The sequence below is a fragment of the Hyaena hyaena genome, unplaced genomic scaffold (assembly GCF_003009895.1).
Source record: "Hyaena hyaena isolate Hyena2069 unplaced genomic scaffold, ASM300989v1 scaffold_234, whole genome shotgun sequence".
NCBI lineage: Eukaryota > Metazoa > Chordata > Mammalia > Carnivora > Hyaenidae > Hyaena > Hyaena hyaena.
In genome coordinates this window covers 1,722,991-1,746,509 of record NW_024080865.1, presented here as the reverse complement: position 1 = coordinate 1,746,509, position 23,519 = coordinate 1,722,991, and the positions used below count along the sequence as shown (strand labels likewise).

At 41.1% G+C, this 23,519-nt stretch overlaps 1 protein-coding gene across 3 annotated transcripts in view; it reads left to right on the top strand.

The window, feature by feature from the left end:
- Positions 1–340: 340 nt before the first annotated feature.
- Positions 341–23,519, top strand: part of TMEM108 (transmembrane protein 108) — a 364,038-nt gene continuing 340,859 nt past the window's right edge. For 2 of the 3 annotated variants that reach the window (XM_039243880.1, XM_039243879.1), the window contains exons 1-2: positions 377–482; positions 7,097–7,215. The gene's annotated coding sequence lies outside the window, so the exon portion shown is untranslated. Of the gene's footprint in view, positions 483–7,096; positions 7,216–23,519 lie in introns of all 3 variants that reach the window. The other variant, XM_039243882.1, reaches the window with a different exon arrangement.

Here is a 23,519-nt window from a genome sequence, read left to right as displayed (position 1 = left end):
TTACCGGATCTGAATCCTCCTTTTAACCAGATACCCAGGTGATTGCTATTCCTATTTAGAATTCCAAGTATCAACTGATGTTTCAATTCATTCGCTGAGCAAAACTAGCTCCGGGAAACAGATTCCGCCTTTTGTGCCCTCCTCGCAAGGGCTCCGAACGGTAGCAACCGAACCCCCAGGGACATCGGAGCGGGTGTTGCCGAGGGCAATTTGGTGATTGGCTGGCCATGCCACGTGATCGGCGCTGGGCCTTTCCTGTTACTGGATTGGCTCTCGCGGACTCTGACGGCCAGGGCCCGGGCGGGCCCGAGCCGGGACGGAGAGGCGCGCGCGGGGGCGCGAAGGCACGAGAGCGCGAGTGCGCGTGCGCGAGCGGCGGGGCTTTCTCCGGAGCCGTCGGAGGGAGCCGGAGCGCTTCTCCAGAGGTAATCGCAGCTGCGGGGCGGCCCTCTGCCCCTCCGCGGCTGGTGCCGACGAGCCAGGTGGGCAGGGCAGGCAGGGCTCGGTGGGGTTGGAGGGGAGAAGTCTGGGGTCCGCCCTCCCCAGGAGCTCTGCTTCGGGTAGGACGCAGACTCGGGCTCAGCCATCCCCGTTGGTGCCTCGGTTTCCCTTTTCCTACCCTGTAAATGCACCTTCCCAGCCCCCTCACCATGGTGACGGGTCCGCCCGAGGGGAGTTGCCCACCTGGCAGCTTCGTCTCTGCCTTTGTTTCCCGCCTGGAGGGATGCTGGTATCGGCCCCCTCCCTAGGTAAAGGGTGAGCTTGGTGGGGCGGGGGCATCACGGACGCCGGACTTGGGCTGGGGCCCGGGGAGAAGATGGCTTTAATGCAGCGGGAACTGTCACATGTGGGAAGGAAAGGGGGGAAAATGCCACTTTAGCCGAGCGGCGGGACACGAACTAATCCGGCTGCGAGCAAAGCCGAATTCCTAGCGCAGCTGTGCGGGCGGGGGTGGGGGGGCATGACCGGTGGACCGAGCCCAAGTGTTGCCGGCAGAAGGCTTCTCCGGACCTGCACGCCAGCTCGCACCCCAGAGTTGCATCGATACTGAACGCTTTCAGCCTGCCGAGGGAACCTAGGTTTTCGTTAAGGGGTGAGACAAAAATTTTTAAAGCAGTTGGGCGCTGGTCTACATGAGCAGGAGCAGGTCTAAATAAGAGGTTACATTAAGGAATTACAGACAAAGTGAAACTGATGACTGGTAAATTGCGAGGAGGGAAAAGCCTGCAGTGAACTGCAGACCCGACCGTCACAGTGAGATTCTCTTTCAGGAAGATGGGGATTTGGGGTGTGTGTCTGGAGGGGGGGGGGCGTGATTATATCTGTAAACTGAGGTCTTTCTGGGCTGCCGAAGAGAGTAATTATTTTAAGCGTGTTGATAGCCTGTGGGGTAGGCATGTGTAAATCACACCTATTCAGACCTCCTTAATTCTTTGAAAAGTGCCTGTTTAAAGACCATTTGGATGCCCAAAATGGTTTGTGTGTTGGGGATGGAGGGATTCCTCCTTTTAAGTCTTACTTTAAAGGGGGGGGGGGGGCGCGGTTGTGTGCAAGACCTCTGGTTTCCTACTCCATTTCCCCAGACCTACAATAGGAAGGTCTGTCTTATAATAACGAAATATTAAAAGTGCCTTCAGTTTTCCACTAATTTGTTGGATGTATCTTGTAGTCTACTTGGTAAATGGCTCATTGGTCATTAGGATTTTGACTGTATGCTGGAGTTTCACTGTAATCTATGGAGAACTTACTCTGGTGTGAGTTGGATAAGAATCTCTCCCTGATTCCTTGGAGACCTGCTTGTTTTGAAGCCCTTTCATGACTCTTACCCTCCCCCATACAAAGTTTTGTTTCTTTAGGAAGCAATGAGATTTTTCAAACATCTAAGAGGCGTCATGCCCGTGAAATGCCTACACTTGCTATGAGAAATCAATTTAGTTGGCAAGTTAAAACAAATTGAGGGAACACTTTGTTAGGGGAATCAGAACATTTATCAGCTGCAGCAAATCAACTTTTTGATGATTGAGGTGAATGGAAGTAAAAGAGGTTGCTGCAAAGCTTTGGGGGAATGTAACAAATGGCCCTATAGTCAAGTGAATATAGATTGTCACCTGATTGGAACAGAAAGTATAATTAATGGGAATAATTAAATTTGTCTGATTTTTTTTTTTTTTTTAGGTGGCATGTGTTGGGGAGAAGGAATTCTGAAGGTGGGGTAGGTGGTATAGTTTGGAAAGGTATATGCTTTTATGTTTAGAAAAATGTCATTTATATAAATCACATAAAGGTCCCACTATGTTTATATTTAGCCTTTGGAGGAGAGGCAGGGGTTTTAAAAAGGTAGAGAAACATTTATAGGCTTCTACTAGGGAAAAGAGGAAGATTGGCTGGCTTAGTTCATCTTGAGGGAAGCAGTGTACCTCAGTGACCTGCAAGGCGATGTTTTATTTTCTGATTCAGTGAAAGCCCACTAGTGTGGCTTTCCAAGCAACCACAAAATCATTTCCTTTCTGTCATTTCTGTCCTCTGGGTCAGGAACAGGGAGGATGGAGAACAAATGAGAGAGATTAGAGGCCAACCTGCATACCTAAGCAATCGTGTCCTTTGAGCAGGATCTGTGTCACATTGTGTAAACATAAGAGCCTTCACATTGAGAAGGGGTCTGAGCATCTTCCCTAAGAGGTATGCTATAAGATAAAGCTGGGTAACATTGCCACAGGTGGGGGCACGGGTGAGATCATCTGATACTGATGCACTGGGGGAAGAGGAGAGCCAGGAAATGTTTAATTCAGTGAGGCTCCGCTGCTTGCCTTAGAGCCTCAAGGAGGCATTTCTAGGCAGAGCTCATTATTGGCTAGCCTGGCAGGGCTTTATATGGCTTCCACGGAACCTGCCCATCGTGATGGAGACTCCTGTGGTGGTTCTGTTTCTCAGGTTATAGGCATCAGTTACGTTTCTTACATGCTCTGGAAAAGAAAGGCTCACAAAGACACAAATCTAGCCTGCCATTCTTTCAGGTCCTTGGCTGCTGTCACCCACAGGCTTCCAGAAATAAGTTGTGCCCTCCCTACCAGTAGATGGCACTGCTGTCTCTGGAATTCCTGGAGGAGATGAAACCGAGTTGGCAAACCCGTGGTGTGTAGCCTCCAGATTGTGAAAGGCTGTGTTAGCTGTCAAAATGAATCTAAAAAAAAAAAAAAGTTCTGAAAGCCAGAACTGTTTACATTAGGTAGGAATAATGTGTGTTGTGAGGATTGAGGAATGGGTACAGTTGCTTTGCTAGTTGTGTGTAGGGGAAAGGTCAGAAGGTAAACTGACAATTAAACATTGTATCATAAGTTTTAAGAGCTCTTGGCATACATTTTAGTTAATTGAACATGAAGCTGAAATTCTGATTCAATCAAAATTCCCAACAACTTCATCATTTCTAATTCTTTGCATATAATGCTAGTCTACACACGTGGACAGGACTATGGAAATATACATGTGACTTTTAAACCACATCCAGTAATTACGTGCTCTAAAGATCGTGGTGAGAGTATTAGTAAAATTAGTTAAGTTGTTACTATATTTCAGGGTTGTCCACAGAAGGTAGGTCAAAGTTCTTCTGAATCAGTTTCTTCTAAAACTTAGAAATTCGTAACAAGTATTTTAAGGTTTTCTTAGCTAGTGCTCTTCTTTCAAGATTACAATATCCCAAATCTTGAATTTTGGTTTTATTAACCTTACTAGCCAGGATTCACTTATCCAGTCCCCTCTTTTGAAATAGCTATGCTTTCTTTGTTATTGATTGTTTTTTGAGATGGAATTTGTAGCCATCATATTTGAAGGAGGCGACTGCTGTTGACAGCGAGGTTATAATGTATATGGGAGTCTTTGTTTTGACCCTCCTTGAGCTATGGGATGCTGCCTCTGGGTGTCATTAGCCCAGTCTCCTGCTTCCTTGTGCAGTTCCCTCCCTATGGCTCAGCTTATTTCAGGTTTATTTCTGTCACCAGGAGAGCTGATGAGCTGGTCTTAATTACCAACGCTGAATCCTAAAATCCTGCTAGTGCTAGGTGGCAGTAGTCACAACAGTCCTTTAACGTGGCTTCATTATGTGACCTCAAATAAATCTTGGCCTTTCTGATCCTCTGTTTTCTCACCTGATCAGTGGGATTGCTGAGGTGGTGTGTGTCTATTAAAATCTCTTCCAGTCTTAAATTCTGTGGCACAGTGACTCTCGTAAGGTATTTCTGAAGCCTCTGAAAAATTCTCTTCTAGAAGGTAATTTCATACTGTGAGCCTAGGGCAAAAAGAAATATCACTAATAACTTCTTCCCAGAGAAATGATTGTGCATTGTCTTAGAATCCTAATAATTCAGAGTGGGAAGAAACCCTAAAGGTGGTTTAACTCAACTTTCTCATTTAGTAAGAAGAGAGTTTCAAATTAGAACTGAGTGATAGAACTAGTTAGTGGTAGAGAACTAGGACCCAAGCTCAGACTCATTTCCATCTTCCCTTCTTCAGTGCTGCCTTTCTCCACTTGCCATCAGGACTCAAAATATGCTATGTCTACAGGGATGGAGCCAAGAAAATTCTCTGAGTAATTCCTTAATGTGGCATTTTAAAGCCACAGCATGAATAATGTTGAGTTGGGGTAGAAATTCAAGGTCAGGCTTTTCTTTGCAGCTGTTTTTTTTCTTCACTGACTGATCCTGAGCAATATTCTTTATGTTCATCTTTGGGTTTTTAAAACTTTTTTGCATACTGTTTGCTATAAGAAAAAACTTTCAGCATCCTAGAAGAGTCACTCCCCGTGAGATATTTCTATAGTAGGTTTGTGGAACTCTGAGTGCTTTGTGGAAAAAGTATTTCCATATGATGGGCTTCTTCTGTAATCTTACATATTTTATACAGTTAACACATTATTCTGAGAAAGAGTTTCCTAGGCTTCAATAGACTGCTAAGGCGGGGGGTGGGGTGTGTGGAGAGTGGAATCCATAGGACAAAAATAGGGTAAAAATTCTAGAGTCTAGAATAGGTTGTGGAAAATTGTCAGGATGAGAGAATATTTGAGGAGCTAAAGACACGATGGTGTACGAGGATCAGCGGTGAGGGGGCGGGCAGAAGTGGGGGGGTTAGAGTACAAAAGTAAACTTGTGGAAGTTCTTAGAACATTTTACCTTTATTAAAATGTTTAAAATTGCTCACTAAATGAAGATGCTAATAGTATTTTATTCATTTTAAATTAATAATGGATGTGCAAGTATTGATTTCCATTTATCATTGCTTGCCCAGTAAGTACTCCCTCGTGATTTCACCAAGACACTTTCATATTCATGTTGCTTCATTGAAGATGACGTGCACTGTAAGAGGCTCCTCTCTCTACCCGCCCCACCCCCGCCCATCTGATTGGATTTCTAGATAGTGCTTTTCTGACTTGTAAGTTGGGGGTTTTTGACTCCTATTTTTCGCTTCTGACATCATACATTTCACTCTTTTTTTTACTCTAAGCTCGTAGGACTACCCATGATCTCAGAGGTGCAAAAAATAACATACGTGTCAGGGATAAAAAAAAAATCTTGAGGTTCCTTCATCTTTAGGATTTATCATAGAAACTGCTGCTTCTTGGCTACTTATTTTTTTTTCTTTTTTCTATTTGCAACCCCAGATTCTCTTTTGCTAATTGTCTCCCAGATAGTAGGGACTCAGTTTGTATATATTGAAAATATTTTTGTTTTTGCCAGGGGGTATATAGAAGTTAATTTGTGTTCATATTTTGGACATGTGAAACATAACTTTGAAGATCACTACATTTTGAAGAACATGCTTGAATCTCTTGATGTCTTTTTTGTGACACCTTGCCTACATTTGGTACCATGGTGACCCAAGCTGGTGAATGCTATCTTCTGGTACCTTTTTGGGTATAGGTTAGAATAGTATCTGTTATTGCTTTAGCAGAAGAATAAAAGTTACCCTTTGTTCCTCAGGTTATCAATTGAGTTTATGTGATAATAAAAAAAAAATAAAAAATTTCTGCATTCTTTTTCCAGCACACTGTGACATCTCTGAGTTTATTTCCTTATCTGGAAAGTAAGAGAGAACACTGACTACTTAAATTCTTTTCATTTCCAAAGTCCTGTGACTGAAATTTTATATGGTACTTAGACCAAACCTATCCTAAAAGTGCCAGCTAGCTGGAATTATCAAGTTAGTGCCAAGATAATTCTTGATATCTGCAAATTACTTTCTGGCTTGCAAAAATATTCTCTCTTTTTTAATCTTCTTTTTACTTAAAGTGTAGTCAGAACAGCAGCACTGGCATCATCTGGAAGTTCGTGGGAAATGCAGATTCTCAGGCTTCACTCGGGAACTACTGAATTGGAATCTGCATTTCATCAAGATGGTCAGGTGCTATGTATGCATACTAAAGTCTGAGAAGTGCTGCTTTGTCTCATTTTGAGTTTCACTCACATTGACCCTGTGAGTAAAGAGTTATTTTACAGATTAAAATAAAAAGGGAACCAAGACTGAGTTGTTAAGTTAGTAAGTCAAGATTATTGTACTAGTGTCTCACCCAGAACTCTGTACACCAGACGTAACACTATCATCTTGGTTGGGCTGGAGCCAGCCCTGTATGATGGATAGTAACTATTAGCTGCCCAGCAGCCCAGTGTCTTAGGTGTGGCTGTGTTACTGATTCTAGCCACTAGAATGTGACTGGAAGTGCAAGATAGTTGAAATCCACTTCTGGGGAAAAACATAAGGAGAATGCCCATGTGAGCTTCTGTGCTGTTTTCCATGCCTGTGACTGGAATGAAGCGGATTCTTAGGGTAAGCTTGGGAATTTAGTTTTAAAAAAGGTGGCAGGATGTTCATTAGCCTCAGTGCCTGGATCACTGCATGAGGGAGGGTCACTCCACTGACTGACCTGTTCACCTGTTCAGTATGTTTATGGGAGCCAGAAGTAAACTTTTATTGAGCTTGAGTCATTATATGTGTTTGTGTCTATATGTTAAGCACTTGGGCTACTCACAGATTTATTTGAGCAGTGGCTCTGGACTTGAAGTTGTGGAACTTTTTGCCTAATTCATTCTTTTACTTTTTTCTTTGACAGTTGGTGATCGATTAGTGGTGGTCCAACATGCAGAAGTGAGTGAGTGATGAAGAGCAGCAGAGCTGATGGGTTATGAGGATGTAAGTGTGTTTGAAGGCTCTCACACCCTCTACTCCAGGGTAAGTCAGAGGCATTCTCTGCCATTTTCCTGATTTTACTGTCATAGAGGCTCTTGTCTCATTAGTCTCTTAGAGTCAATACAATGAGGTGCTCTGTGAAAGTTTCCCCAAACCTTTATTGATTCAACTTACACCATGGAAATCAACAAGTATGAAGAGAAAATTCAGTAGGGTGATGGGATGGAAGTTGTGCATGGAAATATCTCACTAAAGGAATTTTCAGGGAGTTGGTATGGATGTGATTTATGTGGGAGGAGCTCGTTGACCTTCTTCATAGATATTGTAGAAAAGAGAACCAGGCTTGATGGCCTTTGTCTTGTAGTCTTGTCCTAATGTTAGTTCTGCTGCATACAATCCTCTCTCCCAGCATCTCCCTCTTCCATGGCTCTCTGTGCTTATTAACTTTTCCTTCATTAATCTTTTTCCCCAGGAAGGAAACAGCTTACTAGAGACTTGATGAGTCCCCCTTTGGTGGATCACAGCACTAGCAAACATGTGGTTCTACCTGTTCCATGTTATTTTATCCATTGTCACTGGAAGCCACCTGTCCATTCTCTCCTCTCTATTTGCAGTCCCAAATATAATGGATGTGGGCATTGGGAGCATTATAATCAAAGCTGGCTTTGGATTTTCATTTGTGCTGAAGATTTTTGAGACCAGAGGGAGAGATAGACTGTTTGGTATGCCCTTCTCAGAGTATAAGTGGAGGTCCAGGAAGGAGAAGTTGAAAGGACATCATAACCTTTCTGAATTTCCCAGCTTCAAGAGCTTAAACTAAAACCAGACTCCTTGAAGAGAAAAATCATAATACAGATCTAAGCAGAGCTGAGGATGGAGGATGGTAGGAAAGAAAGACATGAGGTTAATACTCTGCTGAAAAACTGGATGGAGGGTTATTTTAAGCATTTCAGTTCAATATTGTGGAGTCTTTGGCAAGATAATGTCCCATTACCCAGGCTCATACAAAGGGCAACCAGAAAGGCTGATGGCCTTCATTGTCTCATGTGACTTAGTAATGAGTACAATTTACTGAACAAAATAGACAATTAGGGGCTGTAGATCTCTGGAGATTCCCATAAGCATACATCATTACTGTTTTGGAGTAATGCATGTGCTTACAGATAAGCAAATAGAGAAAAGGCAGCTTCAAAGCACGTTAGCAGCAGAAAAGTCCAGGTGTGCAGCCAGAGGTACACCCCATAGCTCAGGGTCTGGAGATTGCTAGCTCAAGGACCTGGTCTTTGCTAGGTTTTTTCCTTAAAAGCAAGAAGCCACACTTTGCTAACTTTCCTCTTTACTCTGTGGCTCCCAAAGATCTTGTATTTTTAAAGTAATTAGAAAGTGTAGAATGTCAGAAATAGCACTTGACTGGCATGTTTCTGTATAAATCCTGTACAAGGATCAAATTGTAGAAGGAGCCATTCTTTATTGATTAGGGGGGCAAAGAAAGCAATGCTAGAATTGTCGGAGAAACAGGGGTTCTCATCCTTTGCACTGTTGACCTTCTAAGCCAGGCAATTCTTTGAGGTGGAGTAGGGGAGGGGCTGGCCTGTGCACTGTAGCATGTTTGGTAGGATCCTTGGCCTCTACCCACTAGATTCCAGTAGCACTCTCTATGGTCAAAAATGTCTCCAAACATTGTCATATGTCCTCTTAGGGTGGGGGGCAGGAACCTGCCATCAGCAAGAACCACTGCTGAAGAAATACTACTGAAGGGATTGACTCTTGCAGAGCAAGAGTTGTTCTGGGACGATATTTTAATCACTTAGCTGCATTTTGCTACAGTTTCCCTACCCATAAAAGAGACACAGCATTAATAACTCAGTAGCCTAAGAAAGTGATGTACATAGTATTGTGTGACTACTTGGGGGCTCTGTAAATGTTGAGCAATGATTCCTATTCCCCAAATTTCTAGAACCCTTAAAGGATTACTCTTAAACTTTGTGAAAGTATTAACTGAAGAATATTGTGACTTTGAAGAAGGGCGAAGGATTGTTGGTGGGGGAAATAATGAACAGTACTGGATTCTGATTTTAAGGCTTCATGTCCTATTCATTGCAGCAATGTATTCTGAATGAAGGCTTTCTTTTGGAACGTTAAGAAAGAGGGGAGTGGAGGAGGCAAAAAGAAGGCTATCTCAGAACAGTCAAGGAAATTAAAAAAAAAAAAGAAAGATTGGGATGCCTGTGTGGCTCAGTCCATTAAGCCTGTGACTCTTGATTTTGGCTCAATTGTGGGATTAAGGCCCGCATTGGGCTCAGCGCTGGGTGTGAAGCCTGCTTAAAATTCTCTCTCTCCCTCTCCCCTTCTTGTGTGCACACCTGCGTTCTCCCTCTCTCTCTCTCTCAAAAGAGGTTAAGTATAGATGACACAGAATGTTCTATTACTTTCAGGTGTACAATATTGATTCAACTTCTCTATATGTTCTGCCATGCTTACCACAAATGTAGCTACCATCTGTCACCATACAGTGCTATTACTTTATCACTGACTATATTCCCTATGCTGTGCCTTTAATTCCTGTGATTTATTTATTCTATAACTGGGAGCCTGTATCTCCCTCTCCCTTTCAGCCATATTTGCCCATCTCCCCACCTCCCTCCCCTCTGGCAACCATCAGTTCTCTGTATTTACAGGTCTGATTCTGCTTTGTTTATTCATTTTTTGTTTTTCAGATTCCACATTTGAGTGAAATCATAGGGTATTTGTCATTCTCAGTTTGACTTATTTAGCTAGGCATAATACCCACTAGGGCTATCTGTGTTGTCATGGATGGAAAGATTTTTTTTTTTTTTTTAAGTGTATTTACTTTGAGGGAGGGAGAGGGAGAGAGAAAATCCCAAGCAGGTTCTGCACTATCAGCGTGGAGCTTGACGTGGAACTCCATCTCATAAATCACGAGATCATGACCTGAGTTGAAATCAAGAGTTGAATGCTTGACTGAGCCACCTAGGCACCCCAAGGTTTAATTCTTTTTTTATGGCTGTGTAATATTCTGGGGTGTGTGTGTGTGTGTGTGTGTGTGTGTACGTGTACACACACAAACACACCACATCTAAGGAATTGTTTTTTTCATGGCGTTGTCTCTTCATGTTAAAGTAACTCATGTATAAGTAGACCGAACAATATAAAGAAGTAACAACACTCAAAAGAAATATATCCTCCCAAATGACCACTGATCCTAGAACAGATTTTGCAGGTAATACAAAAAAGACCACAGAATATTTGTAGAAATGTTATTTTATTTCTGTTTCTTTGGGAATATGGAAAGGGTTTATCTTCAACATATGCCCTTTGAGTATTAAAAAGTTTTAATAAAACATGTGTTCTCTTGGTACTTTTCTAGAACTGTGTTGGAATGGTGAAAGAGGCAGTCAGCCTGACCTAAACCTGAAGCAGTTACATTATTCTAATAGAAAGCCTCATTTTGACTCTAAGACAGGGCCAATGCAGGAATTAGACGTAGAGTGTCCTGGCAAGTTTGACTTCTGTATTGCTGTGTTTCTGGTCCTATAATTGTTAGACACATCCACAAAATTTACAACAAATTAAGATCCTCCAGGTGATTCTGATGGAACCTGAAATTTGAAAAGCACTCCTCTTTTTTGATGTTTCTGATGTGACATCTTCTGAATTGTCCCTCTGTGGCAGGGAGGGCACTGAGAAAATATTTTTCAGGTGGTCAGAAGATGTGTAAGATTTTTTTGTAATAACCTCTTAGATCACTTTCCCAAATCATGGTCTAAGCCTTTTCCTGTATTGTTCTATACAGTGGCAGCTAGCCACATTTATCTATTTTTATTTAAATGAATTAAAATTAAATTAGAAATTCAGTCCTTGATTCACTTCAGCCACATTTCAAGTGCTCCCATAGCCACCTGTAGTTAGTGGATACCATACTGGGCAGTGCAGATTCAGAGCATGTCCATGGCCCCAGGAATTTCTATGGGGCATAGTGCTTTCATCTATAAGGACCTTATTTGTTGGAAACCTTTATTTTTAGTGATAGCATGCTCACCTCATTTAAAACAGGATTATATTTTGGACTTTATCCATCCTGGGGAGCTTTTCAGTCTGTGTGTCTTGCTGAACTTCTACCTTGCTGTGGTATCTCTGTGTTACAGAAAGTGCCATGCCGTCTCTTTGACATAATCAAGTATGCTGTTTCTAAAATATTTGCCCTTTAATCTGAGGTTTCTGAGCTGTGTCTTTCCATTTGGTGTCTCCACAGCCTGACTCTTTGTGGTGAAGCTTCTTTGTGCAGGCTGTCTCTTTGGATACCACCTAGAACTTAACAAAGAGCCTGGAAGAGGTAGCAAGAGAATTTTCACCTTTCCTTTTGCCAAGCCCTCGTGTGTCTCAAAGTGTTTCAGAAGGTGGTTTTGATTCATAAGCCTAACCTCTGAGGAGTTATGCCCTGAAGAATTAGTCTCTAGGGGCACCTGGGTGGCTTAGTCAGTTAAGCGTCCGACTTTCACTTAGGTCATGATCTCGCGGTTCATGGGTTCGAGCCCCGCGTCGGGCTCTGTGCTGACTGCCAGCTCAGAGCCTGGAGCCTATTTCAGAGTCTGTGACTCCCTCTCTCTGACCCTCCCCTGCTCATGCTGTCTCTCTCTCTCTCTCTCTCTCTCCTAGAAATAATTAAAAAAAAATGTAAAAAAAAAAAAAAAAAAAGAAAGAATTAGTCTCTAAAGCAAATTTTCCAACAGACCTATTATAGCACAAATTTAGTAATTAAGCCCTTTAGCAATGTGGAAGAACTTTCAGTTGACATTACTATTACCAATATTAGTTGCTCAGAAACTATCATAATTAGAACAAATGAAAAGATGTGGAAATAAAGACACAATTTTTAAAAAGATGTAATTGAAATCTGAGCCCAAGATTGTTCCACATGGTAGAGGGAATGGGGAGTAAGAAGTCTTTTTGCCGTGAATAATATATTATTGTTGGAGGTGAAGGGAAGGAGGTCAGCAAGGGCTGAGATTGGTCTTTGGACACCCTTTACCAGGCTGCTTCACTTCTGATGGGGTGCATTGCTCATTCTCTTACTGCTCTCCGGTCTTCATTTTGCCTTTCTATTCTGCTTTTTGTGGGCCCCAAATGTTGGAGAGGGCTCAGTGTTTCTCAAGAAGGGCTATTTTAGTGTTTTGATAGAATGATTCATCATTGTATGGAACTTTTCTGTCTATGTCCATTATAGGGTGTTTAGCATCCCTGGTCACTAGGTTTTCATATTACTCTAACCAATCATCAGGTCAACCAACATGTTCCCCCATCATCCCCCATTTCCAAATACCTGTGATTGAGAAAAAACGGCTGCTAGAGGGATGACTGGTGTCTTTCTTGGGGAGGGAGGAGTAATGAATTGGGCAAGAAGGTACAGGAGCTTTGTGGGGGCTCGCTCATTAATTTTTGATATAACCTGACCTTTTCCCAGTGCTGGAATGGCTTTGGGAACCAATTTTATTTTATAGGGATCAGAAGAATCAGATTTTGCCAATATAGAGGTTGACCCTTGAGCTTTAAAATCAACTCAGAAGTCACAGGGGGGAATCTGTCAGTGCCACAGAAAATAGACTACTGAAGCTCCCATAGGATGTTGGGTTTTCATTCTTGACCCACTGTGGCTAAATCTTCATCTATTTGAAAGTAAATTGTGGTCTATACGTGGCAACAGAAAAAAATGCAACAATGGCAATTTTAAGACAATCCAAGGGAGATAGGCTTTGCTAGCTCTTTCCTTTCTTTCTCTGATTGCAAATAATTGTCAAAGTAGCCTCTAATTTGTGAGGTTATATTTAGGCTATCAGGAGATCCGAGATTGTGTTATATATAGTTAATAAAGAGGTAAGGAACACTTGAAGTCATTTTGCTCTGGGACCCATATAAATGTCTTTGATCAGAGAACAGAAACTCATTTAAGCTACCTAACCAATTCAAGGGTTAAAGATGTGTGAGAAAATAAAACAGTGTCAGATACGTAGCAAGTTGGGAAGAATTCCAGGGGCCTTTCAGGTTGAGAAGGAGGTGTAGTCTGGTCAGACCTCACAGAGACAGGACCTAACTCATGACCAGGAAGATTGGTCCCAATCTGTTGCAACTCTAGGATGTATTGGTACCGGTGGTTGGTCAGTCCATATTCTACTTCTTGACCATTAACATAGCACAGCATTTCCATTTTGACTTGTTTCCTCATGTATTCCTGTTCCTGCTTTTCCTTTTTTGTCCCCACAACCTAACTGGTGATCAGCATATGGACCAAGAAAAAAAGTTCTGTAGTAACTATCATCCCTACTGGTCAGAGTTCTTACACCAGAAATCTTTGGGGTCCTGATGCCCTCTCTTGGTCCAAACAGCTGTGGCCTGGGCTACTTGCTTCAGTAATGACTGCAGTCCTGACAGTTTCTCTAGAAAGGAGCAATGATGATGTAAACTGATAGAACATGAGCTCTCTCTAGCATTAAGATCCTGAATCTTAACTCTTAGAATGTATATAAACAGTTATTTGTGGGTTCTGTATAAAATAAAATATTGGAAGATTATTTGTGAAGCCTCAATGTTCAGTAGCAATTGTGAAAAAGCCTGAATCCATTCTTTTGGGAAGATTGGCTGCATCCTAGGGCAGAATGGTAGGGAAATTGCTGGATTAGATGTTTGGAAAATGAAGAGTTGTATTTTCCATATGGATGTCTTATCTTTTGCATCTGCCAAATGTGATTTCCTCAGCCACCTATGTATCCCACAGGAATAATGGCTAGGGGGCTGTCTAAATGTTGAAAGACGTTTTGACATTTTTGACAAATGTTGTTCAACAGCTGGGTTTCTAAAATTCCAGTTCTGATAAAGGAAAATAACTTAGTTTATGACTCTAAAAATAAATTCTATATAGATGTTGTCATTTTGGGGATTACTGCCTTACAAAGTAGACTTAATGTTTTTGTTACAGTGTTTTTTGTACATTTAGCCCTGATCTTGGAGAGTTAGCTTCATTTGAACCAATGATTGTGACTTTACAAGGTAATGCATTCTCATATTGTGGAAGGCTCTGTCCTTACTGATAATTCTGTGTCAGGTTAATAACAAAGGTCCTGGCTCCATGGACCTACACAACTGTGAGTGGTGTGATCTGTGGCAACACAAACAGACCATTGGTTCATGGAGTTGATTTAAGCTCTCATACTTATCAAGTAGCTGGAGCACTGTGGTGCCACATATAGACAATCAGTGTTTCCTTAGATGCAACTTTCACTGAAAGTAGCAAAAGAGGAGTTCAGTAGGGCTTCTGCAACTGCTGATTGAAGAATGAATGCAGTCTGTTATTAAAGGGTGATCCGGATAAGGTTTCTCAGCCTGCTGCTGACTACTGAGATAAAAAGAGCAAAGATGAATCATTTGCTGCAATTTCTCTTCTTCTGACTCTGTGAAGATCCCTCTCCATCCTCTCTATTGAATTTTTTTTTAGTGTAAAGGAAAAGGGGAAAATACAGAATTGTATCCACTGAGGTTTAATAATACCCATATTTTTTTCTTGAACAGGAGCATTTATATTAGATAACCACATATTGCCAGATTAAAATCTTGAATTTTAATGTTAAAGAAGTGCTAATCTTACAGTATAAGCTAAAGATAAAGTAACTCAAATTTGTGCATATGTAATTTTATTTTACAAAAATAAGACTAAATTATATTCTCATAGAATCAGGAATTAATATGTAGTCCCTCCATGAAGATTCTGTAGCAATAGTAAAGACATCTGCTCTCTCTAGGGTATAAAGAGATTCTGAAAGAAGGCCAAGAGCCAGGATCCTGAGTCCTGAGGTTTTGTCCTGCTCCAGGCCCCCTCTCTGTGAGTGTTCAATGTGCACAGGGATAGGGACTGTGAGTGCAGATACCTGAGGGCAGGGCTGAAACCTCTAGCCTTGGTGAACTGGCCTGTCCTTCTTGTGAGCCACAGGAAGTGGTGGTTTCATTGCCATCCTTTCCCTCCTGAGCCCATCATTCCATCTTTGCCTTCACCTTTCCAAGAAGCGAAGCTGTGGCTGAATTGATGTCCTCAAATGTGACCCATTCTTTATCAGCATACCCCTAGAGGAGGCTTCTATGGGCAAGGAAGAGGGCAGACAGGCACATGCTTCTGTTAGCTATCAAAAGCTGTCCCTTTTTTTTGGAGAAAGAAGATGAATTGGATCACTTCTGGATTTTTAATTATTGGCATCAGTAAAGTGTTAAGGAGTAGGACATTATTTAGGGACCCCCAACTTAGAAAATAATGTTTTTACTTTGAGAGACCAAAATCCTAGGTTACTGCAGTGCTTGATTTTAAATCTTTGTTCTTTTCTGGTATTTTTCCAAATGCCTTTCCCTAATGCCTTATTCAGATTCTTTAGGCTTTTTGACACCTTTCTTACATTTTCCTCTTATCCATGGTTCCACCAACTGGCTGCAGTGCAAGTTGCTTCTTAACTAGTCATAAAGGCATCCACAGTCTGACTCCCAACTTTCTGACTTTTTATTTTTTATACACATAAACTTCTAACTCAGATGGGGCCTTGGTCCCATTTTCTCCTGTCTGCATAGAATGTCCTTTTTTTCTCTTCAGTGACCAGTGATTTGGCAGTTTCGATAGACCCTTAGCCTAGTACCCAGATCTGCATTTCCATCCTGCCTCTATTAGCTTTTAGAAATGTGACTTAGGGCAAAATATTTATGTCCACCTCCGTTTTCTTTCTTTTAGGTTGGGATTCATAATTCCACCTTATAGAATGATTGTGAGCGTGATACTTGTGGTGCTTTCCCACCTGCATCCTCTTTTCTGCCTGTTTAGCACAGAGTTCTGCATGTAGGCTCATCATATGTGCTTGCTGATTAAGTTATTTTTTTCTTTTGAGAGACAGAGTGCGTGTGTGCATGTGCATGAGCTAGGGAGGGGCAGAGAGAGAAGAAAGAGAATTCTAAGGGCTGTGCAGTGTGGGGCTGGAACTCACTAACCATGAGATCATGATCTGAACTGAAATCAAGAGTTGGGCACTTAACCAACTGAGCCACCCAGGTGCCACTTGATTAGATTATTGGACATCTTGGCAGCTGGTGTGCATCACAGTTAGGTAGCCATCCTCTACCTACCACTTCCATACCTTCTCTAACTGCATCTTTCTTTGATAGAGGCCCTCTCAGCAAGTCTAAAGCTATATTCTCCTTCCTCCCCCTGTGATTGTGAAAGTTATGTTTGTGGACATTATGGTGTTTCAGTGTATCTTCCCGCATCAGAAATGAACAGCAACTTCAAGGTTCCTCTAAATAACCTTGATAAGAGACTCCTTTTCTTTACATTTGGTTCTTCTCATATGTAGTAAGGTTTATCATAGAGCCAAATGCTATCCTTGAGCTGTCATTGTAAGGTAAGGTATACATATTCTTGAAACAAAGTTTTCTAAGGCCCGACCAACAGGCTTTCTATTCCAAACATCATTTAATAAAATGCAACATGACGTTAACAGGATTGCTTGGACAAACTCTTGGAGTTCATTTAAGCAAACTCTGCCCCGTATTGATTCTCAATTCTATCATGTTAGCATGAATAAGCCTGCCCGTGTTTTCAAACGATGATGATGCTCTACTGGCAGCTCTGCCCCTCTCTGGAGATAGAGCTGAGAGCATATCCAAGGTTCTTTTGTTCATTCTACTTAAATTACAGTTTTCTACCTTTGGTCAAATAATGTAAGCCATATGTTATGTCTATAAATTTTGGTTTCATAAGATCTAACTCCTCCTGCCCCTTCTTTTTTCTTCTGTTTTTACCATTTTTCTTATTGTTTCATGAACAAAATAAGGCTTAAAATTTTTTTTCTACTCAAGAATAACTGAGATGCTTGTATTGCTTTTCTAGTATATTTTTTAAGTTATTAAAACGGGCTATACTGTCATATAGATGTATGGTTCTCATTGAATTAATTTCATCTCTTAATGAATTTTTTTGGAAAGAGACAGGAGTATAGCTGCTTAGATTCTTTTGCATTCTTTGGTTATTCATGTATATTGCTAAATGGACCCTTACCAAGTGGTTTTGTCTCTTTATCTCAGGCTTTTGAGGGAAAGATATAAAAAGGCACAAAAATGTTTGTGGTATGAAAAGCTTTGTTTCATTCTTTTGAGATCCCTCTTTTGGAGAAGAGTGAAGAAACATTTTTTTTCTCATAACCAGAAAGATTATCTAGTGTAACTTCTTTGAATGAAGACAGATTTTAGGCAGGCAGCAGGAGCCCCTTGACATTTCATTCCATAGGTGCTGATGGAGGGAGTGCCCATATTTGAGTGTGTTTCAGGGGAGAAGAAAGGGAGAGTGGGGACTATAAATGTGAAACTGCTTTGCACTTAGTTGCTTGGTAATCCTTCCGAAGGGCTGGAAACATCAGGGTCTCAGCCATGTGCTCTTCCTCACAGAAATAGTATAGTTGGAGGAAGCAAGAAATAAAACCTTTGAGCAAGTTGGATTTTTTTTTTTAAACTATGGCAGTAGGATAAGAAAAACAAATGGGAAAAGAGATTTTTTTTATTAAAAAAAATTTTTTTAATGTATTTTAAAATTATTTCTGAGAGAGAGACAGTGTGAGCAGGGGAGGGTCAGAGAGAGAGGTTGACACAGAATCTGAAAAAGGCTCCAGGCTCTGAGCCAGCTTTCAGCACAGAGCCCGACGCGGGGCTCAAACCCATGAACCGTGAGATATGACCTGAGCTGACATTGGATGCTTAACCGACTAAGTCACCAGGCTCCCTGGAAAGAGAGAGATTTATTAGCTTAGATACATGACTTTTGTTGACTTACGTTAGGTCAGGTATCCTACTCTACCTTTAGTTTTAAATAAACCTCTCAATTTTTTGCCATGTCGGCTAATCAGAACTTTCTGCTGCTCCCAGAACCTATCCCGTCGTCCCTCAGGATTTAGGAAGAAGTGCTGATGGGATAGGGCTCTGTCTAGAAAGAACTGACTGCCCCTCTGAGGGTTTGCCCCTGAGGAAGGGAAAAGGGCTTGCATCTTGCTCTTGTGCAAGTCACATCCTGCTCTGCCCTTGGAATCACTGCTGCAGTCAGATGTGTGCTCCCTGCCACATCTTCTCTGTCTGGGGCTCCCGTCTTTTCCTCTTGCTTGGGTATAAGTCAGGCTGCTAAGTGTTGTGGCTATTCTCTTGTGCCTGCCAGCCCTCTTCCTCAGGGTGGAAAGCATGGGGGAAGAATGCTTCTGAGAAGTGAGAGGTTCAAAAAGGAAAGTGCTAAGGGAAAGCCCCATTGCACAGATCTGCTCCAGGCCTTTTTGTTTACCTAGATTTGCTTCATTGGATATTATAGTTTGAGCCCATGTTTTTGTGACTGGGAGACTTTGTTTCTTGCTGGAATTTTTTCTTCAATTATTTGTCTCCACAATTAGGCAGTGAGGCCTAATTGTCCATAAGCATGGACCATGCCATCTACTTCCCTTGACATTATATTATTGCCTTCACTATGAGAAGCACCTGAAAGAAGCTCAGAATAGGGGGATTTCAGTGCATTAATAGTTGTTTCTACTCATTCCCTTTACCTTCACTTACTTCCATTCTTGTGTTTCTATTCAATAACTACTTGCTTGGTTCTCTCTGTAGTAGCATTTATTTTCCAAACAGGTCCAAATTCTCCATGCCTCCAAAGCAGTTTGTAGTAGGACTGATTGAGCCATACGTGATTTTTTGTTTGCTTGTTTGTATATTTAAAGTAGGCTTCACTCCCATAGCAGAGCCTAATGAACCCGAGATCGAGACCTGAGCCGAGGTTAAGAGTTGGACGCTTAGCGACGCTTAGCCAGCTGAGCTACCCAGGTGCCCCTCAGCCATATCTGATTTTGATCTGTTGAGCGAAATCTTACCTTTTCCTCTCTTGTAACCTTGCAATCTCAGAAACATGAGCCCCATGTTTGACTTAAGAGGATTCTTTTTCCTTTCACTACCAGGAAAGGAAAGAGGCCTAGATACTTTTTGGTCAGGTCTCACTTGGTGTGTGGCTGTAGAGGAGTCAGCATGCCTCCCTGGATAGTGCACTCTCATAATTGGGAGTCCCCCTAACTCCTGTTACTCAGACCACTTACTCTGTTACTGGTTCTCCATCACTCTGGTGAAGTCATTATATTCATTAAAAAGTTCTGTTCCTTCATCTAAGTTGTTTTATGAAATTTTTTTTCTAGCCAGACCCATTTCTTTGAAGGGGAGGGACAGAATCTAATTCTCATGTCTCCTTGGCCACCCTTTTTCCCCCTGTAGACAAAAACGTAAGACTCGATTCAAATTAGGTGATCCAAAAATGTATTAGCGTAATTAAACCCAAGCATTTATAAAATTCAAGAGGAAGAAATGCCCTTAGTACATTAACATCCAAGCATGCCTTAGAGGTCTTCTGGTTTACCACCTCATTTTTTTGATTGTGGGTTTATTGATTTCATTATTTCTTCATGCCTCCTCCCCTCCCTGGCAGGCGTTGTGTAAGGAGAAGCAGATCTGAGGTGAATGAAGACCTGGAGTTTACCATCAAAGGGAGAGGATAGACATTTAACAAACAACTTAAATGTCTTAGGGGGGTTCTAGGTACTGACAGCTACAGAAGTGCTGAGCTGCCTTAGGGCCAAGCAGGCTTTTGATGTGTAATCTGAGGATTTTTAACCCAGAGAAGGGAGATGATTTACCCAAAGCCAGTAAGTAGCTCATTTGTACTAGAGCTTGGCTTGTAACGTAGATTTCTACCGTGCTCCAAATTTTGTGAGAATGTTCCAGAAACACTCATTGTTAGAGTACCTCGGTCTTGAATTTCATTGGGTTACAGAGCTTAGCTGTTACATGACAGCTTACATTTAGATAATGTACTTATTATTTGTATTTGATAATGAGAAAACCTTATATATATTTTCCTTGCTTGATAGTTACGAAGCTGTATACTGTTTTAGTACCTGCTCCCCTTCTGTTAGCTTCTCTCAACACTGATAGTTTATGGCCTTCATGTTTTTTACATTTTTTAAAAATTTCTCTTAACTGAGTGGAGTTTTGTTTTAAGCTGTGTCCTACAGAATGATAAAAATTGAAAGTGGCCAAAAGATGAGTGATGAGCAAGTAAGAACTTGAGTAAAAAATTTAAAATTTTAGAATAAGCTTCAGGCTTTCTGAGATGAGCTCAGAGGGTAGAGAAGGGTAAAGGAATCCCTTTGCCATTCTTGACTAACTCTTCACATATGTGGGCCCAGCCAGAAATGCCAATGGGCAAACACTAGAGGGAACTTCTCTTTGTGTTTACTCAGAAATTATTCCTGTAATGTGCATTGGAAACAGGAACCAGATGGTGGGGATGGAGTCCTTGAGGAAGAGAGCTATAATAAAGGAGGCTGCTTAACCTGTGGATATAGTAGGTATTCTGCATCCTGTCTTGAACAAATAGCCCCTGATAGAGAAATATTTAATCATTTGTTTTTAGAAAAGCATAACAACAGATATGGAAAATGTGATTGGAGCAAGTCACACATTTAGTTATTGAGTTCTTGAACTGTGTGAAATTGTCTGCAAAATGTTTATATTTAAGGGCATTTTTTTTTGTGGGTGGTTTTGTTTTTATCAGATTCTCAAAGGGATTTCTGATGACAGAAAGGTTAAGAATGATGATACCAGGGGGTACATGGGTGGCTCAGTCAGTTTAAGCATCTGACTTTGTCTCAGGTCATGGTCTCCCAGTCCATGAGTCAGAGCCTCATGTTGGGCTCTAGGCCGATCACTCAGAGCCTGGAACCTGATTCAGATTCTGTGTCTCCCCCTCTCTCTGCCCTTCCCCTGCTTGTGTTCTTTCTGTCTCTCTCCTTCTCTCCAAAAATAAATAAACATTAAAAAATTAATTAAAAAAGAATAATGATATCAGCAGAAAATATTGATGATTTTAAAAAGTTTGGGTTGATGGAATCTTTTTCGTATGTGTCCTGAAACTCAAACTGTTGAAAAGTTGCTAAGTTTTATAATGTAATAATTAAAACTTACATAGTAAAAATCACCATAAACAAGATTTCAAAGATGTGAGTAATTGAGAAACATTTTGAGAATGTTTGTTGTTAATCTCCCTAATATGAAAGTAGAAATCAAATTGGCAGTGATTATAAAGTTAAGACATAATGGTGTAGATGAATGTGGGGCCCACTATGTGGGCCCAACGACTATGGTTTGTTGGGTTTGTGTTGTCAAAACCTTTCTGGAACACAGCTTAACAACATACATAAAAATGTAAAATGTATTTACACTTTAGTCTGGCAACAATTTCTAGAATTTATCTAGAGAAAGCAATTGCACAGCTGTTGAAAGATGCATACACAGAGATAACCTACTGCAGTTTTGTGTTTGGTAAGAAAAAACTATAAATAACCTAAATATCCATTAGTAAGAGACATTATTAAATAATGATACATGTCTACTCTGGAATACTAGGTGGGCATTAAACATGACATGATACTTCTTCTATGACTTCTCCATGATAGTTCATGGAGAGATAGCCATGATATATTAGTAGGTTAAACCAATTTTGATCATAGAACAACATAAATAACCCATTTATATAAAATTGTAAATGTATATATGTGAACCCACAAAGAATGCTCAATACAATTCTAGCAGTGTTTTTTCCAAGTGATTTTTATTTTTGTTTTGGTACTTTGCTATATAATTTGAATTTGCACTGAGCAAGTCTCATCCTTAAAAATCATAATTATTTATTTGCTTTTTTCTTTCATAGTTTATTGTCAAGTTGGTTTCCATATAACACCCACTGCTCATCCCAAAAAGTGCCCTCCTCCATGCCCATCACCTCCCAACCCCTCTCCCCTGCCATCAGCCCTCAGTTTGTTCTCAGTATTCAAGAGTCTCTCATGGTTTGCCTCCCTAACTCTCCCCAATTATTTTTTCCCCTTCTCCTCCCCATGGTCTTCCCTTAAGTTCCTCCTAATCCTCCTATAAGTGGAAGCATATGGTATCTGTCTTTCTCTGCCTGACTTATTTCCCTCAGCATAACACCCTCAAGTTCTATCCATGTGGCTTCACAATGGCCAGATTTCATTTTTTCTCATTGCCATGTAGTATTCCATTGTATAGATACACCACATCTTCTTCACCCATTCATCAGTTGATGGACACTTAGGCTCTTTCCATGATTTGGCTATTGTTGAAAGTGCTGCTATGGACATTGGGATACATGTGCCCCTATGCATCAGCACTCTTGTATCCCTTGGATAAATTTCTAGCAGTGCTATTGCTGGGTCATAGGGGAGTTCTATTGTTAATTTTTTGAGGAACCTCCACACTGTTTTCCGTAGGAGCTGCAACAGTTGACATTCCCACCAACAGTGTAGGAAGGTGCCCATTTCTCCACATCCTTGCCAGCATCTAGAGTCTCCTGATTTGTTCATTTTAGCCACTCTGACTGGAATGAGGTGGTATCTCAGTGTGGTTTTGATTTGTATTTCCCTGTGATGAGTGACATTGAACATTGTTTCATGTGTATGTTGGCCATCTGGATGTCCTCTTTGGAGAAGTGTCTGTTCATGTCTTCTGCCATTTCTTCGCTGGATTATTTGTTTTTTGGGTGTGGAGTTTGGTGAGCTTCTTATAGATTTTGGATACTAGCCCTTTATCTGACATGTCATTTGCAACTATCTTTTCCCATTCCATTGGTTGCATATTAGTTTTATTGATTCCCTTGCCTTGCAGAAGCTTTTTATCTTGATGAGGTCCCAATTGTTCATTTTTGCTCAGGATTCCCTTGCCTTTGGGGATGTATCAAGTAAGAAATTGCTGTGGTTGAGGTCAAGGAGGTTGTTTCCTTCTTTCTCCTCTAGGGTTTTGATGGTTTCCTGTCTCACATTCAGGTCCTTTATCCATTTTGAGTTTATTTTTGTGTATGGTGTGAGAAAATGATCTAGTTTCATTCTTCTGAGTGTTGCTGTCCATTTCTCCCAGCACCATCTGTTAAAGAGGCTTTTTGCCATTGGATAGTCTTTCCCACTTTATCAAAGATTAATTGGCCATCCATTTGTGGGCCCAATTCTGAGCTCTCTATTTTATTCCATTGGTCTATGTGTCTGTTTCTGTGCCAATACCATACTGTCTTGATGATGACAGCTTTGTAGTAGAGGCTAAAGTCTGGGATGGTGATACCTCCCGTTTTGGTTTTATTTTTCAGTATTACTTTGGCTATTCGGGGTCTTTTATGGTTCCATACAAATTTTTGGATAGTTTGTTCTAGTTTTGAGAAGTATGCT